At 38.2% G+C, this 15923-nt stretch overlaps 1 long non-coding RNA gene across 1 annotated transcript in view; it reads left to right on the top strand.

Moving 5' to 3' along the window:
• The window catches only part of LOC134737032 (uncharacterized), a 58426-nt gene extending 43866 nt beyond the window's left edge, over positions 1-14560 (top strand). The window contains exons 2-3 of the long non-coding RNA XR_010121568.1: positions 6580-6707; positions 14178-14560. This is a non-coding gene — a long non-coding RNA (uncharacterized lncRNA). The remainder of the gene's footprint in view (positions 1-6579; positions 6708-14177) is intronic.
• Positions 14561-15923: the final 1363 nt, after the last annotated feature.

The raw sequence follows: 15923 nt of genomic DNA, 5'->3' as shown, positions 1-15923 counted from the left end.
AGATGATGAAAAGGCATGGGAATGGGAATGTGGATTTTTTTCCCTAGATTAAAGGGTTAAAGGATTGTTTCAAATTAGATAGGGAAAAGCTGAAGGTTTGAGCAAGTTGTAGAATGTTTCTGAAAAATTAATCTTGTAAAAGAAATTAAGTGTGTGAACATATTGGCTAAAGTTAAAGGAGTATTGAGTTTTTTTGTAAATTGAACATTGGAATAAAAGTACAACAGGGTTTTCTTAGAGCACTGATCTGCACTTTCACAAATATTGTAAAGGGTTATGGAAGGCTTGTAATAATCTTACCTTATGGTTAAACTGATTAAGATTGAATAGATTTGTCTATAAGGTTTTATTTAAAATTGGGATTGACATTAATAGTATACTAATGCAATGGAGAAATTTGGCTTATTTGGTATAAAAATAAAAAAAAAATTATCAAATATGAAATAGTGTTTGGCTTTCTTTGGGCTGTATTTGTATGTGTTATTGGTACATGTTCCAAAATTATAAGATACTCCTATAATTCTATGACTTAATGTACATTATCAGTAATAATTATGATTGTTATGTTAAATTATCGTATGCCACAGAGGTAACCAAATTTCTTTGTCATATTTTTGACTGTGGCTGCTCTAAGACATTTTGTCATCCATAGACAATTGTTGTCTTGTTTTGATCCTCTTCAAAGGTGGTTTATAATCAGCTATAGAACTTTGACAGGAGTACTTGAACGCAGGTTTCTGATAACTTTGGCGATTGCAACATTAGAATACAGGAAAAAACTTTCAGGACTCTCATGGAGAGCTGGAATATTCATGAATATCAAGCAGAACAGGAGTTAACTGCCTGGACTGAACTAATAAAAGAATAAAGTAATTTTTTTTTTTTTACTTTTTGACTAAAATGTTGCTGATCCTTTGTTTTTTCAAAGTCAAGAAAACATTTGAACTATTTACAACTTTTAACAATTGGGTAAAATAAATTCCTGTGAATAAAATTTGGACCATATTTGTTTCTTCCTACCTGATTTATCCAGAATTTGGAAACTATTTGTAAGTATTCTTTTTTTTTTTTTTTTTTTTGGAGATGGAGTCTCACTCCGGCACCCAGGCTGGAGTGCAGTGGAACAATCTCAGCTCACTGCAACCTCCGTCTCAGAGGTTCAAGCGATTCTCCTGCCTCAGCCTCCCGAGTAGCTGAGATCACAGTCACCCACCACCACACTCAGCTAATTTTTGTATTTTTAGTAGAGACAGGATTTCACCACATTGGCCAGACTGGTCTCAAACTCCTGGCCTCAGGTGATGTGCCCACCTTGGCCTCCCAAAATGCTGGGATTAAAAGTATAAGCCACTGTGCCAACCCAAGTACTCTTAACTTATGGCAATATAGTTATTTGCTTAAGTGCAATAAGAACCTGTTTTCTTTTCTTTCTTTCTTTTTTTTTGAGATGGAATATCACTCTGTCACCCAGGCTGGAGTGCAGTGGCGTGATCTTGGCTCACTGCAACCTCTGCCTCCCGGATTCAAGCTATTCTCCTGCCTCAGCCTCCCAAGTAGCTGGGATTACAGGCACATGCCACCACACCTGGCTAATTTTTGTATTTTTAGTAGGGATGGGGTTTTGCCATGTTAGCCAGGCTGGTCTCGAACTCCTGACCTCAGGTGGTCCACCCACCTTGGCCTCCCAAAGTGGTGGGATTACAGGCATGATCCCATGCCTAGCCAGAATCTGTTTTCTTTTGTAACATGACACAACTGGAGAAACTGGTTATTTTACCAAGGCTTTGACTGGAATGGAGTGCTTTCCTTTAAGGCATCAAACTTGACTTGTAGAGCCAATAAAAGCCCCTTGGGAAAACTGGCCTCCTACGCGTACAGGGTTGCTGACCTGTTGTAAATAAAGAATATCACTTTCTGACAGGCCCAGAAACCCCAAGTTATCTTAGGAACTCAAAGGAGAGGAATTTACCCAACTCATAGGTATTTGATGGTAAAAAGCCATGGCTGGGCTCGGCTTTTAAAAAGTCTTATCTGAGATTCTTTCTGTGGAACAGAGTTCCATCAAAGCCAATTTAAAAAGCCTATGTAAAAAATAATTATTCTTGCTGCCCTTCATGAAAATAATCAGGCCAAGTATAATAAAGCAAACCAGACTTACCATGATTTGTCTTCTGTAAAAACAGGAGGCCAGAGAGAGAAAAATTACATTTCAAAAACTATGGTACACCTGTTATTAGATTCTAGTCTCATCTGTTGTTTTTGAGATTTTTTTTCTGCAATCTAAACTAACCCTGCTTATTCCTGTGACCCAAGAAGTGATCTCTGGCTGCTGCTCAGAATAAACAAGAAGGATGAGTAATGTAAAAATCTGGATCAATATTCAAATTCTGGGCCCATATTGAAATGTGTGACACATATAGCAACTTCGTATCAGCCTGGTTCATGGAATACCTTCTTATTTAGTTTACTTCGATAATTTTGCTTATTTTGCTTTACTGTTGTGGAATATATTTGCTGTTATACTCTTTGCAGGAATGCAAGATAAGTTTACTCAATGTTTTCTTAAACTGAACACTTATTAATCTTCCAGTTATCACTTATCAGAATTCAGAGTCATGAATGGCCCTCATCATATTGACGCTTTCTGACTGAGCTTCTCTCTATGCCAAATATAAGAGACCCTGATAGTTAGGCAGGAATATCATTGCCCCTATTCAGCCTGAAGAAGTTATGGAAGATGAATCTTCAGCTCTCAACAACCCTTAAGATTAAGGGTTCTCTTATTAAAGGGAGGCAGGAAATATGTCAGAGGCATTTGAACCAGAGTGATTCCATCTTGAATAAGGGCTGCATTCCCAGGAGGTTAGGCATTCTAAATCACAGGATGAGACAGGAGGTTTGCACAAGATGCATGTCATAAAGACCTTGCTAATAAAACAGGCTATGGTAAAGAAGCTGGCCAAAACCCACAAAAACTAAGATAGTGACGAGAGTGACCTGGTTGTCCTCACTGCTCATGATACAATAGTTATTATGTATTTGCATGCTGAAAGGCATTCCCCCCAAGTGCCATGACAGTTTACAGATGCCATAGCAGTATCAGGAAGTTACCTTATATGGTCTAAAATGGGGAGGAACCCTCAGTTTCAGGAATTGCCCACCCCTTTTCCAGAAAACTCATGAATAATCCACCCCTTGTTTAGCATATAATCAAGAAATAACCATAAAAACGATCAACCAGCAGGCCTTGGGGCTGCTCTGCCTATGGAGTCGCCATTCATTCTTCTTTTGCTTTCCTAAGAAACTTGATTTCACTTAACTCTATGGACTTGCCGCAAATTCTTTCTTGTGCAAGATCCAAGAACCCTCTCTTAGGATCTGGATGGGGACACTTTTCCAGTAACAGATCTGTAAGATCTACTCCTATCTATGGGTCTAATATGTCTATGTGTTCATCTGTCATGTATATGATGTTTCACCACTAAAAATGTATAAAATGCTCTAATTAATTGACTTTAGAAATGCTTAAATACTTTATCAGAAAAACAGATGTTAAGCCAAATGCTTTTTCAAGTTCATGTTACTTAAGTAAATCTTTAATAAATATGTCGGTTTAAAAATTTTGGTGGAGTAGAATTAGCAATGGCTTAAGGATTGTCAACTTATTTATTTCTATTAAATGTCAAAATTTGCCATGATGGTTATAAAGCTATGAATGCAGCTCAAAAGAGAATTATCTTTGTTTATGTAAAATTTAATAAATAAGGCCAGTTTTTTGTTCAGTTAATAAAAACAGCTAAGTCCTGAGGTATTGGCAAAAACAAATAAACAAAAAAAACCTATTATCTAACCTTAAGGTCCTTACTTAGGAAAACTTGAAATTCATAGGATATAAAAATGGTTAACAGGGAGATAACTTTAAGTGATAACTATCACAGTTTTCTTAAGTAATCTGAGTAAACTATTTTTATAAATTAATGTGTTAGGTAAATGTAACAGAATAAATGCTTGTAGATAATCTTGTCATATAATTTAAAATCTAAAGTTATATTAAGCTAAATAATAGATATCCATTAAATCTCTGGGTCATTTCCATTTTTTTAATTATAGGAAAACATTTTTCCAAAAACAAGCAATGTGTTCTTATTTAAAGGTAAATAATTTTTATCTAATTCAAAGGTTATTTAAGAGTTATTCATGAAATTAGGTAATGGTAATCCATGAATAAGAACAATATCCATTAAATCTCTGGGTCATTTCCATTTTTTTAATTATAGGAAAACATTTTTCCAAAAACAAGAAATGTGTTCTTATTTAAAGGTAAATAATTTTTATCTAATTCAAAGGTTATTTAAGAGTTATTCATGAAATTAGGTAACGGTAATCCATGAATAAGAACAATATCCATTAAATCTCTGGGTCATTTCCATTTTTTTAATTATAGGAAAACATTTTTCCAAAAACAAGAAATGTGTTCTTATTTAAAGGAAAATAATTTTTATCTAATTCAAAGGTTATTTAAGAGTTATTCATGAAATTAGGTAATGGTAATCCATGAATAAGAACAATGTAAAGAAAGTTATAAATACAAAGAGGTATTTTTGACAGGAAATGTTAAAAGGACAATAATTTTAATGAGAAAGAATCTTGTAGGGAAATTTTGTCCTAGAATAAAATAATTATTTAGGGAAGAGAGATGTCTAGGATAAAACAGGAAGTCCAAGCATGTCACAAGTGATTTCTATCAAGTTGTCTATAATTAAAGGGAAATTAGTTATAATAGTTTTTCTAGAGATTGGGTTTCGATGTTAACAAACACTTATACACTAAATAATTGGTTAGAACAATGAAATTTTCTTAAGGGATTGATTAACTCTTAACAAATTATAAGAGATTTTAATTTTTTAACCCAAATTTCAACTTTCATTGTGTCATCATTTTCAGTTTTCTCTCCCCTTTTTCAAAAGGCTCGAAATAATAATGATCTCGTTCAACTCATTTTCAGCTCATGTAAGTTTTTCCCCCTCAGGTTCCAACTGTTTATTGTGGCTTGATGCTAAAAATGTTTTCTTAAAGGTCTAAGGAAATGTTTTCTTCCAAAATAATACTTTATGCACTGCAGAAGTTCTTTTCTATTGCCTTTTGGTAACTGGCCTAACAGATTTTATGTTTTATGGAAATAATTCCTATGTCATTATTATTCTGTTTTGGTTTGCTTAGAAAAAAACTGAGATTTAAAAAAAGGTTTTTTAAATTAATGTTATTACATCTATGTATCTTTCTGCATGTGCTTTTAAAGACCTTGTGCCATTGAGTTACAGGGCTCCGACTGCTGGGTCTAAAAAGGACACCAAATCCTGCTAAGCCTTAAACACTGACAGCAATTAAAGCCTCATCTTCAGGCCAGGTAGAAGAGGGCAGTCAAAATAAACTGCCTTCATGAGACACAGGGGCAGAAATTAAAACTCTTCAATTCCTCAAGGCCCAGGCACCTTGCAGAAGAGGTGGGCACGTGAGATTGTAAGGGCTGATTTTGAGAGATAAAATAAGTTCAGTTTCTCTATAAATTAACCATTAATGTCAAAGGCACACTGATGCAAGACCAGCATATGAGCCCCTGTGTCAGATTAACAAGGTTTTCTTGGAGCATTAATCCACTCCTTAATGAAGATTATAAAGATTATAAAAAGGCTTATTGAAATTATATCTTATGGTCAATGTGATTAAAATTTTATAGGTTGTTTATAAAATTTTGAAAAACAAATTTAATTGGCCTCATGTTGTTTTTATTAGGGCTTATTATTTGGTAAATTAAGTCTCTCCTCTCTCAGTGAGTCAAGGTTTTAATCTTTTTTGGGACATTTTTGAGTTATCACTTTGGTGAAATGAATGACTTATTTTATAATGACCTGTGATCCTATTTTGTGATATAAAGCATTTTAAACTTTTTATATTTGACAAACTTTCCAAAGTCAAATTCTAACTTGGGTCCACATTAATTTTTTTATATTGATGCCCTGAATTCCAAAAGAGACATATTTTGCTTATTTGGTATAAAAATCATATAGGAAGCATTGTTGAATATGAAATGGTATTTGGCTTTCTTTGGGCTGAATTTGTCTAAATGTGTTATTGGTATGTGTTCCAAAATTATGAGAAACTCCTATAATTCTGATAAGACTTACTGTGTGTTATTAATAATTATAATTGTTACATAAAATTATTGTATGCCACAGAAGTAACTAAAATTCCTCGTCAATTGCGGTTTTAATAATGGCTGTCCTAAGAGTTTTTGTCATCCACAGACAATTATTGTCTGGTTTTGATCCTCTTCAAAAGGCGGCTTATAATCAGCTTTAGGACTTTAATAGATGCTCTTGAATGCAGGTTTCTAATAACTTTGGAAATTGTGACATTAGAATAGAGGAAAAAACTTTCAGGATTCTGATGGAGAGCTGAAACGTTCATGAATATCAAACAGAACAGGAGTTAACTGCACGGACTGAACTAATAGAAAACTGAAATAATCTTTTTTACTTTTTGCTTAAAATGTTGCTGATCCTTTGTTTTGTTTTTCAGAGTCAAGAAAACTTTTCTTCTGAGCTATTTACAGCTTTTAACAATTGAGCAATGTATACACCTGTGAACAAAATTTGGAGCATATTTGTTTCTCTCTACCTGATTTCTCCAGAATTTGGAAATTATTTGTGAGTATTCTTAACTTATGGCAATGTAGTTATTTGCTTCAATGCAGTAAGAATCTGTTTTCTTTTGTAACAGGACACAATTGGAGAAACTGGTTATTTTACCAAGGCTTTGACTGGAATGGTTTGCTTTCCTTTAAGGAATCAAACTTGATTTGTAGAGCCAATAAAAGCCCCTTGGGAAAAGTGACCTCATACCTTGTCTATACAGTCCCTGCACAGGGTTCCTGATAAGTGATAAGTAAATAATATCATGTTCTGACAGGCCCAGGAGCCCCAAGTTACCTTGGGACCTCCAGAGGAAAGGAATTTACTCAACTCATAGGTATTTGAGGGTACAAACCCATGGCTGTGCTCAGCTTTAAAAAAAGTCTTATCTGAGATTTCTTATGGAACAGAGTTCCATCCAAGCCAATTAAAAAGCCTATGTGAAAAATAATTATTCTTGCTGCCCTTTATGCAAGTAATCAGGTCAAGTATTATAAGACTAAAGTTTATTTTGCATACAAATCAGTCCTATCATGATTTGCTTTTAATAAAAATGGATACTGGAGAGAGAAAAGTTATTTTTCCAAAAAACTATAGTACACCTGTTGTTAGCTGTTCTTGAGTTTTATTCTGCAGTTTGGACTAAATCCTAATTCTTGGTGGGCTACAAGACCCCAGACTAATGCTTTCAAATCTTTACCTTTAAAACTGGGAATTGCACTCATTATCCTAGTATTCATTACTTACCTTATAGTACACGGTTCACTTAAATGTGGTATTAAAACTATAGATGACAATACTAATGTCTTTGTCATACAGGCCTGGAAATCCCAGCCAGGCCTGCGTGAGTACACTCAGATAGTTGCAAAGCAGTTCTACCCCTCACCTTGGGGTCAACACCTACCCCCATTATGCTCCTGGTCAGTGGGAAGAAGTTAGAGTGGTCTTTGTCCTTTTTCCATCTTCATTAGCCAACACCTTAAGATTAAGGTGTTATAAAACCCAAAGGGAATGATTGAAACTGCCGTTGCAAAATTACAACTGAGACAGTAAAAGAGATCTGACCTAACCAACTCCGTCTTGCTTCAGCCTCCAAGCTGTCCTTGTTTATTCCTGGATGTAGGCTAAACTAACTTTGGGAGGAACTTAGTTTATAGTTTAAAACAAAGATGATGAAAGCCCTTTCCCAAAACAAACCCCCTTCTTTCCTGGGGACTAGACTGCCTTTGTAGGACTAACAAATTAGCCAAAAGATTAGAAATTATCTTCCCCAAATTGCTCCTGGGGATAACATCAGCATTGTAAAGCCTAAGATCAGTGCTTGAGATATTTTTCAGACCCTGTACTTGATGGATCAGCTGGCACCACTCAGATTGATAAACTGGCTCATCTGATCTTGTGGCCCCTACCCAGGAACTGACTCAGTGCAAGACAGCTTTCACTCCTTATGATTTCATCTCCAACCCAACCATTCAGCACTCTTGACTCACTGTCTCCCCATACCCCAACTCACCACCAAATTATCCATAAAAATTATGAAACCCAAATGCCCAGGGAGACTTATTTGAGTCATAATAAACCTCCTGTTTCCTGCACAGTTGGCTCAGGGTGAATTACTCCTTCTCTACTGTAATTCTCCTGTCTTGATAAATTGGCTCTGTCTAGACAGTGGACAAGGTGAGCCCACTGAGCAGTTACAACATGTCTGTCTTTCCCATTAAATGTAATCTTTTTGAATGTTCAGGGAATGGAATGAATGGCTGGTAGGATATTATTTTCCAAATAAATGATTAGAAAACATCAAGAGAGGAGCTATAGTGTCTCACTGGTGCACAGGCCAGTCACCCACAAGGCTGTAAGGGAATGCATGGGAAACAATGGCTTTGGGTGTGGAAAGTCATTGGTTGGACAAATACAAATGGTTACTTACCATTGTGATTTTAATAGAAGTAAACATCAAAAACTAAAAATGAACAAACTATTAACCTCTTTAGTGGGCTAATGATCTCACTGTGAATAATTCAGGCACTCAGTTTTTCATTTTTGTTGTTCATTTTAGCCAAACATATCTGGAGCATGGAGTAAAACTATTTGAGACCTGACTCTGCCACTTTCAACTTGTGTGACTTTTGTTAAGAGATGCAACATCTCTGAACCTTGGTGTCATCATCTGAAAAATGGAGGTAATGCTGGCCTTGCTTACCCCAGTGGGGATGCTGCAAGGCCTAACATGAGAAACACGTTTTTAAAAGTACTCTATTAAGTATTCAGTGTCATACCAATAGATGGTGGTTTTATTTTTATTATGTATTTTTAAGAGCATAATTTATTGGCTTGCTAGTACCACCACCAGGAGGAAATGGAAAATAAAATAAAGGAGATGGAATTAAAATATCTACTTGATAGTCCACCTTGATGAGAGAAGATTGAAATTATGGTCTCCAGTGAGATGCTAAGATTGTCAGTGGCTTTCATTGCCCTTCCAAATGTATTCTACATAAAGCAAAAACAGAAGATGAACTACTAAACTGCAGAAGCACAAAGACTTCGCGTTAAGTTATGTAAGATCAGCCACAGAGTTGTAAAACTAGGCCACCGTACTGTATCCTCAAGCTAACTTCACCCTCTCTAAATAGGTGTCACCACCTCTAAAAATTCATTTTTATTCTATGGAAAATGTAAGTAAGGTATTTATTTGTTCATTTGGTGTTGGGTAGTTACATGTTTCCATACCCGTCATTTTATGAGTAGGTTTGTAGATGTCAAGTTGGTGATGCAACTCCTTTCCTCTAAATAAAGAGCTTGCCCCACCCTTTCTCCTGAGCAGTGCCTGCAGTTAAGGCAGAGATGAAAGATGGTTTGGATCAAGGTACTTTGGGATGGAGCCTTCATGCTCAGCCCCTCCAGAAGGCAATTCACAGGCAAAGAGCTCCAAGGACCTTGAGAGTCGGCCAAGTGGGGAGATGAGTCCCCGGCTCCCCAGGCATAACACAGAAGTGGCATGAGCAGTTCTTTCCACTTCAGTCTTTGGCAAAATTCTGCCGATTCATCCTCACACAGCAGAATTCTTACTTGGTTCTGGGAACAGCCAGATTACTGAGGGAGAAGGAGCTGGGTAGAAGGCTGAGCAGAGCTCCTAGCCTCTGGGTGGCCAGTGGTCAGGGTTAGGGCCTGAATACAGGCTTTGTTCACCCTGCCCTCCCCCACCTTATAACATGACAGGAGCATGGAGCCACTTGGCTGCAAAATAGTGTTAGATTAAGTTTAGCCTAAAGCTGCCTTCTTACATATTTTACGTTTGGCTTAAAGGTTTCTCTGTACATAGTGAACTGTAACCTAACTGGATGTGCAAACAGACTGTAACCTGCTCTTGTGCCAGTCACTAAGTTTCTGCCAATCACAGGCAGCCAACTGTTCAAACAGGTTCAAATAAGGCAAATGCTGAGCTGTAACCAATCTGGCTGTTTTTTCTGTATGTCAATTTCCTTTTTCTGTCCATAAATCTTCTTCCACCATGTGGCACCCCCAGAGCCTCTCTGAACTATTCTCATTTGGGGATTGCCCAATTTGTGAATTGTTCTTTGCTCAATTAAATGATGTTAAATTTAATTTGCCTAAGGTTTTTATTTTAACAATAGTGATAGGGTACTTGGGGGGTAATCCACTGGTCCTGTAACATTTTTCTGTGTTAGTTCATCCCCACTGAGAAATATGTTTTGTCCAATAGGTTCTTCAGAGAGAAAGGGGTTCTCAGGGGTTAAATATAAATGTAGTTTGCAGCTTCTTAGCAGGTTCCAGGAAAAAAATAACACCCAGCTATTCAAGGGAAAACTTGGATCTTGCCCCTCATCAAGGTGGCCAATTCCCTGGGGATTTCTGACATCAGAAGCTGCTTCCTGGGGGAACTCCAGCCTGGAGAGGGAGGTGCCTCTCACTATGGATGCAACATGACATCTATGCTAATGCTGTGTCATTTGTTTCTTGGTTTTATTTTTCTCCAGTAATAAAGCATGAATCTGAGCTATATAAAGAGAAGGGGGAGCTGCAGATTCCCAGCAGCTGTAAGAGTTACTCAGCATCAACCTTACCCCTCCTGCAAGGCTTCTTGTCCATGTCACAGTTGATCCACCTTGAGCTCTCTTATCCGGTGTTTCCTCTTTCCTGGACTATAGTCCATAAGCACTGGGTCCATCTTGAGTAGTTGTGTCCCTCAATGGCTAACATAGTGGAAACTCAACATACATTTATGGTATGGGCAAATGAGTGAGTGAATACGTGCATGGATGAATTTCTACCACTTATAATGGTCTATTGTAATTGCCCATTTTCTTGTCTGTTTTCCCCAACTCAACTGGGCATTCTGTAGGCAGAAACTGTGTCTGCTTTCTTCACCAGTACTATGCATCCCAGTTCAAGGGGTAGTGCCAGATCAGTAAGTATTTAAAATATGGAGGGAAAGGAGGGACTGGGGGAATGTTGATCCTCTAAAAGCTTGTCATCTAGCTGGGGAGGCCAGATTAGCACATATGAAATAATCTGAGAATGAGAGGCAATTAAAGTGATAGCTGTAACATTCTGAGATCTCAAGATACCCACAGAAGCTGAGTTGGTGTGAGCTGGAAATGGATTGCCTGGGGACTGAAAGGCCACAAAGCTCTGTCCAGGAAAGGCTGTCAAGGGGACCAACCATTCAGGCAGAATTTGGCGGGGACAGTATTGTGAGTTTGAAGGTTTCTGAGGGAAGGGAAGTGTTGGTAAGTGATCTAAGGTGATTGGGCTTAGATTATACACATGGAGTGCTTAGAGGTGAATCAGAATTCTAGGTCCCTTCTCCCCCAAACTCACTATTGGGCTATGATGAAAGTGCAGCGGGGAGTTTGGCCTCACAGACAAGCCTGTCTTACCAGGCAGGACAACCATGGCCACACCTTTCCTGGTAAACACTTCCAGCTCTCTAATATTCGGGTACTTGACAAGTGCATTGCATGAAAGGGTCACTCAAAATAGATGTAACAGCATTTTAGTGTCAGGAGAATATGTTGGACTTTTAGTTGAATCAGGAGACAGAACTCTCTGTTAAGTGATAAAATACAAACCCAAAGGGAGTCCTAGCCCAGGAATGTCCCTCACAAAGAGCGTTAGGCTAGTGTTCACCAAATTCTTAAATTCTTAATTCATATAAGAGCAAGATTCTAGCCAAAGCTTAAGTACTAAAGTTTCACCAATGAAATAGTCTTTTTTTCTTTTCTTTTCTTTTCTTTTCTTTTCCTTTGGACACAGACTCTTTCTCTTGTTGCGCAGGCTGGAGTGCAATGGCACAATCTCAGCTTACTGCAACCTCCACCTCCCGGGTTCAAGTGATTCTCCTGCCTCAGCCTCCCAAGTAGCTGGGATTACAGTCACCTGCCTAATTTTTGTCTTTTTTTGGTAGAGGCAGGGTTTCACCATGTTGGCCAGGCTGGTCTTGAACTGCTGACCTCAGATGATCCACCTGCCTCAGCCTCCCACAGTGCTGGGATTACAGGCGTGAGCCACTGCAGCCGGCCTGAAACAGTATATCTAATTCCCTTTAGTTAGAATGTAGATTCACCAGGAGAGTGTTGAGGTAGCCATTTCATTTGAAGAGTTGACTCTTGATTAAAATCTCTCAAATGCTAACTAATCCCCTTGCAGTGTTTATTTCTGATTAGGTTTCTTTAAATGATAACCAACTATCCCTAGGATTTGAATTAAAAGCAGTGTACCCACCTATATGTGACTCAGTGCATATGCTAAAATATTTAAAAGAAGATTACAGACAACAGAGAATTATGAAAATTAGTGAGGTTTTGGAGAGTTGATATTATCGTGTATGTGTGGATGGGGTCCTCTTGGGTAATAAGGAGAGACTGGCAGCTGAGTGCAGAGACACCAAAACCAACTGATTCCACCTCAAATGTGTCAGGAATCTACTCCCAGCTTTCCATCCCTCATCCTCCTTAGTGCATGCCTTATCTTTTGTCCTGAATTATTTTAACAATGTCCCTAAATAATCTTCCTGTCTCAAACATTTTCTTGTCACCCTCCTACTTTCTTCCAGGCAAATCTATTCTCTTCATAACCATCAGTGTATTCTTTAAAACACAGTTTGATATGGAGCTTTATGGTTTAAAACGATTCAATAGTTTGCTCACCTTTTATAAAGTCCAAGCCTCTTAACTCCTTGGCATGACTTAAATGCCCCCCATAATTTATCCCCAGCATTTTCTGCACCCTTAAGTCCTGCCACCTCCTATTGTTACAGGAAAGGGGTCTCAATCCACACCTCAAGAGAGGGTTCTTGGATCTCCTGCAAAAATTCAGGTCGAGTCAGTAAAGTGAAAGCAAGTTTATTAAGAAAATAGAATAGGCTGGGCACGGTGGCTCACGCCTGTAATCCCAGCACTTTGGGAGGCCGAGGTGGGCAAATCACAAGGTCAGGGGATCAAGACCATCCTGGCTAACATGGTGAAACCCCAACTCTACTAAAAATACAAAAAATTAGCCAGGCATGGCGGCGTGTACCTGTAGTCCCAGCTGCTGGGGAGGCTGAGGCAGGAGAATGGCATGAACCTGGGAGGCGGAGGTTGCAGTGAGAAAAGATCATGCCACTGCACTCCAGCATGGGCGACAGAGCGAGACTCTGTCCCAAAAAAAAAAAAAAAAAAAAAAATAGAAGAATAAAAGAATGGCTACTCCACAGACAGAGCTGCCCCGAGGGCTGCTGGTTGTCCATTTTTACGGTTATTTCCTGATAATATGCTAAACAAGCAGTGGATTATTCATGCCTCCCCCTTTTTAGACCACATAGGGTAACTTCCTGATGTTGCCATGGCATTTGTAAACTGTCATGGTGCTAGTGAGAGTGTAACCGTGAGGACAACCAGAGATCACTCTTGTGGCCATCTTGGTTTTGGTGGGTTTTAGCTGGCTTCTTCACTGCAACCTGTTTTATCAGCAAGGTTTTTATGACCTCTATCTTGTGCCGACCTTCTATCTCATCCTGTGACTTAGAATGCCTTAACGGTCTGAGAATGCAGCCCAGTAGGTCTCCGCCTTATTTTACCCAGCGCTATTCAAGATGCAGTTGCTCTGGTTCACACACCTCTGACACTATCACATTCTGCCTTGCTATTGACCCTTGGATCAGGATAGAATGTTTAAGGTTGCAATCCTGCCCACCCCATCTTGTTCATGCCTCCGTATCTTTGCATCAGATGTTTGCTCTTCCCCTCTTTTTCAACAGACCCATCCCACCCCATGTGACCAATCCCTACTTATCCTGTAAGACTCAGCCCTGGCATTCTGCCCTTTAGGAAGCCTCATCCCCTGCCCTATGAGCTTAAGTGTCCTTCTCTGCTGACTTTATCATAGCACTGACCATGTGATAATTATATGATCTTTTTGCCTATATGCTTCTACTCTTGAGAGTATAGAAATAAAGGCAGAAACTTGTCTTTTCATCAGTGCATCCTGAGGACCAAACTTGTGGCGTGAGCAAGTAGAAGATTCTCATTGAATGTTTATTATACTGGACCCAACGGAAGAACTTCACAATCTGGATGAAAAAAACTGTGTATCACCATCTGCCACATGTTCTGCATTTTATGGGCTGATTCTAGAAACAGCCTCTACACATCCCCCGTTGTCCTTTTCTTCACTGTCTCAGTCAGTAAATCTAAAGTAGAACGGTGGCGCGTGAGACAGAAAAAGAGGGTACATTCTCTTCAGTGAAAGTTAGGTAGTAAAATAATTTATTGTAATCCAGGTAGGGTTACAGAATTTACTCAACACAAGTCAGGCTCTGAAAAGTTGTATGAAGAATCATGAAAAAAGGCATTTTTAATAAAAAGTTGTATGGTATTGAGATGTTTTTGTTTTCATTTTTTGTTCCTTTTAATAGCTTTATTGAGATATTAAATAAAATGAAGTGCACATATTTAAAGTATGTAATTTCATAAGTTTTGAGAATGCATCACCAAATCAAGACAATGAACATATCTGTCACTCCAAAAAGGTTTCTCATGCCCCTTGGTAATCCCTTTCTCCCACCTCTGGCCACATGCTCTACCCCCTCTCCAGCAGCCACTGATCTACTTTCTGTCACTACAGATTAGTTTGCAATTTCTAGAATTTTATTTACAGAAATCATTAAGTATTTTGTCTCTCTTGTCTAGCTTATTTTGCTCAGCTTAATTATTTAGAGATTCATCCATATTGTAGCATATATCAACAGTTCATTCTCTTTTATTGCTCAGTAATATTCCATTATATGGATGTACCACAGTTATTCATTCACCTGGTGATGAACATTTGAGTTGTCTCAATTTATGACTACTTCATATAAAGCTGCTATGAACATTCATCTATAGTCTTTACATGGATATATGCTTTCACTTTCCTTGAGTCAATACCTCTGAGTGAAATGGCTTGATCATATCTAGGTATGTGTTTAAATTTAAAGAAATTGCCAAACTGTTTTCCAAAGTGGCTGTACCATTTTACATTCCCTACAGCAATGTCCGAGCATTCCAGCATTCCACATCCCCACCAACACTTGGTATGGTCAGCTTTTTAAATTTTAATCATTCTAATAGGTGTTCAGTAGTGGTTTGTAAATATTTTCTTCCAGTCTGTGGCTTGTCTTTTTATTTGTTTGTGGATGACGTGATTATCTACATAGAAAAATCCAAACAATCTACCCAGTGACTAGAACTAATGTTTATTAAGCTCTCAGGATAAAAGGGTAATATGCAAAAATTAATTGCATATTTTTTTTTGGAGATGGAGTCTCGCTCTGTAGCCCAGGCTGGAGTGCAGTGGTGTGATCTTGGCTCACTGCAAGCTCCGCCTCCTGGGTTCACGCCATTCTCCCACCTCAGCCTCCCAAGTAGCTGGGACTACAGGAACCCGCCACCATGCCAGGCTAATTTTGTTTTTGTATTTTTAGTAGAGACGGGGTTTCACCATGCTAGCCAGGATGGTCTTGATCTCCTGACCTCGTGATCTGCCTGCCTCGGCCTCCCAAAGTGCTGGGATTACAGGCATGAGCCACCACACCCAGCCAATTAATTGCATATTTTTATACAAGCAATGGACAATTGGAAATTGAATTAAAAATCACAACCATTTACAAGAGCATCAAAAAAACAAAGGGTTTAGCAATAAATTTAGTAAACTATATGCAAGTCTTATATGCGTCATAACTATAAA

This window comes from Symphalangus syndactylus, chromosome 6, assembly GCF_028878055.3.
Source record: "Symphalangus syndactylus isolate Jambi chromosome 6, NHGRI_mSymSyn1-v2.1_pri, whole genome shotgun sequence".
In the NCBI taxonomy this organism is placed as follows: Eukaryota; Metazoa; Chordata; class Mammalia; order Primates; family Hylobatidae; genus Symphalangus; species Symphalangus syndactylus.
This window is presented reverse-complemented; position numbering and strand designations above follow the sequence as displayed.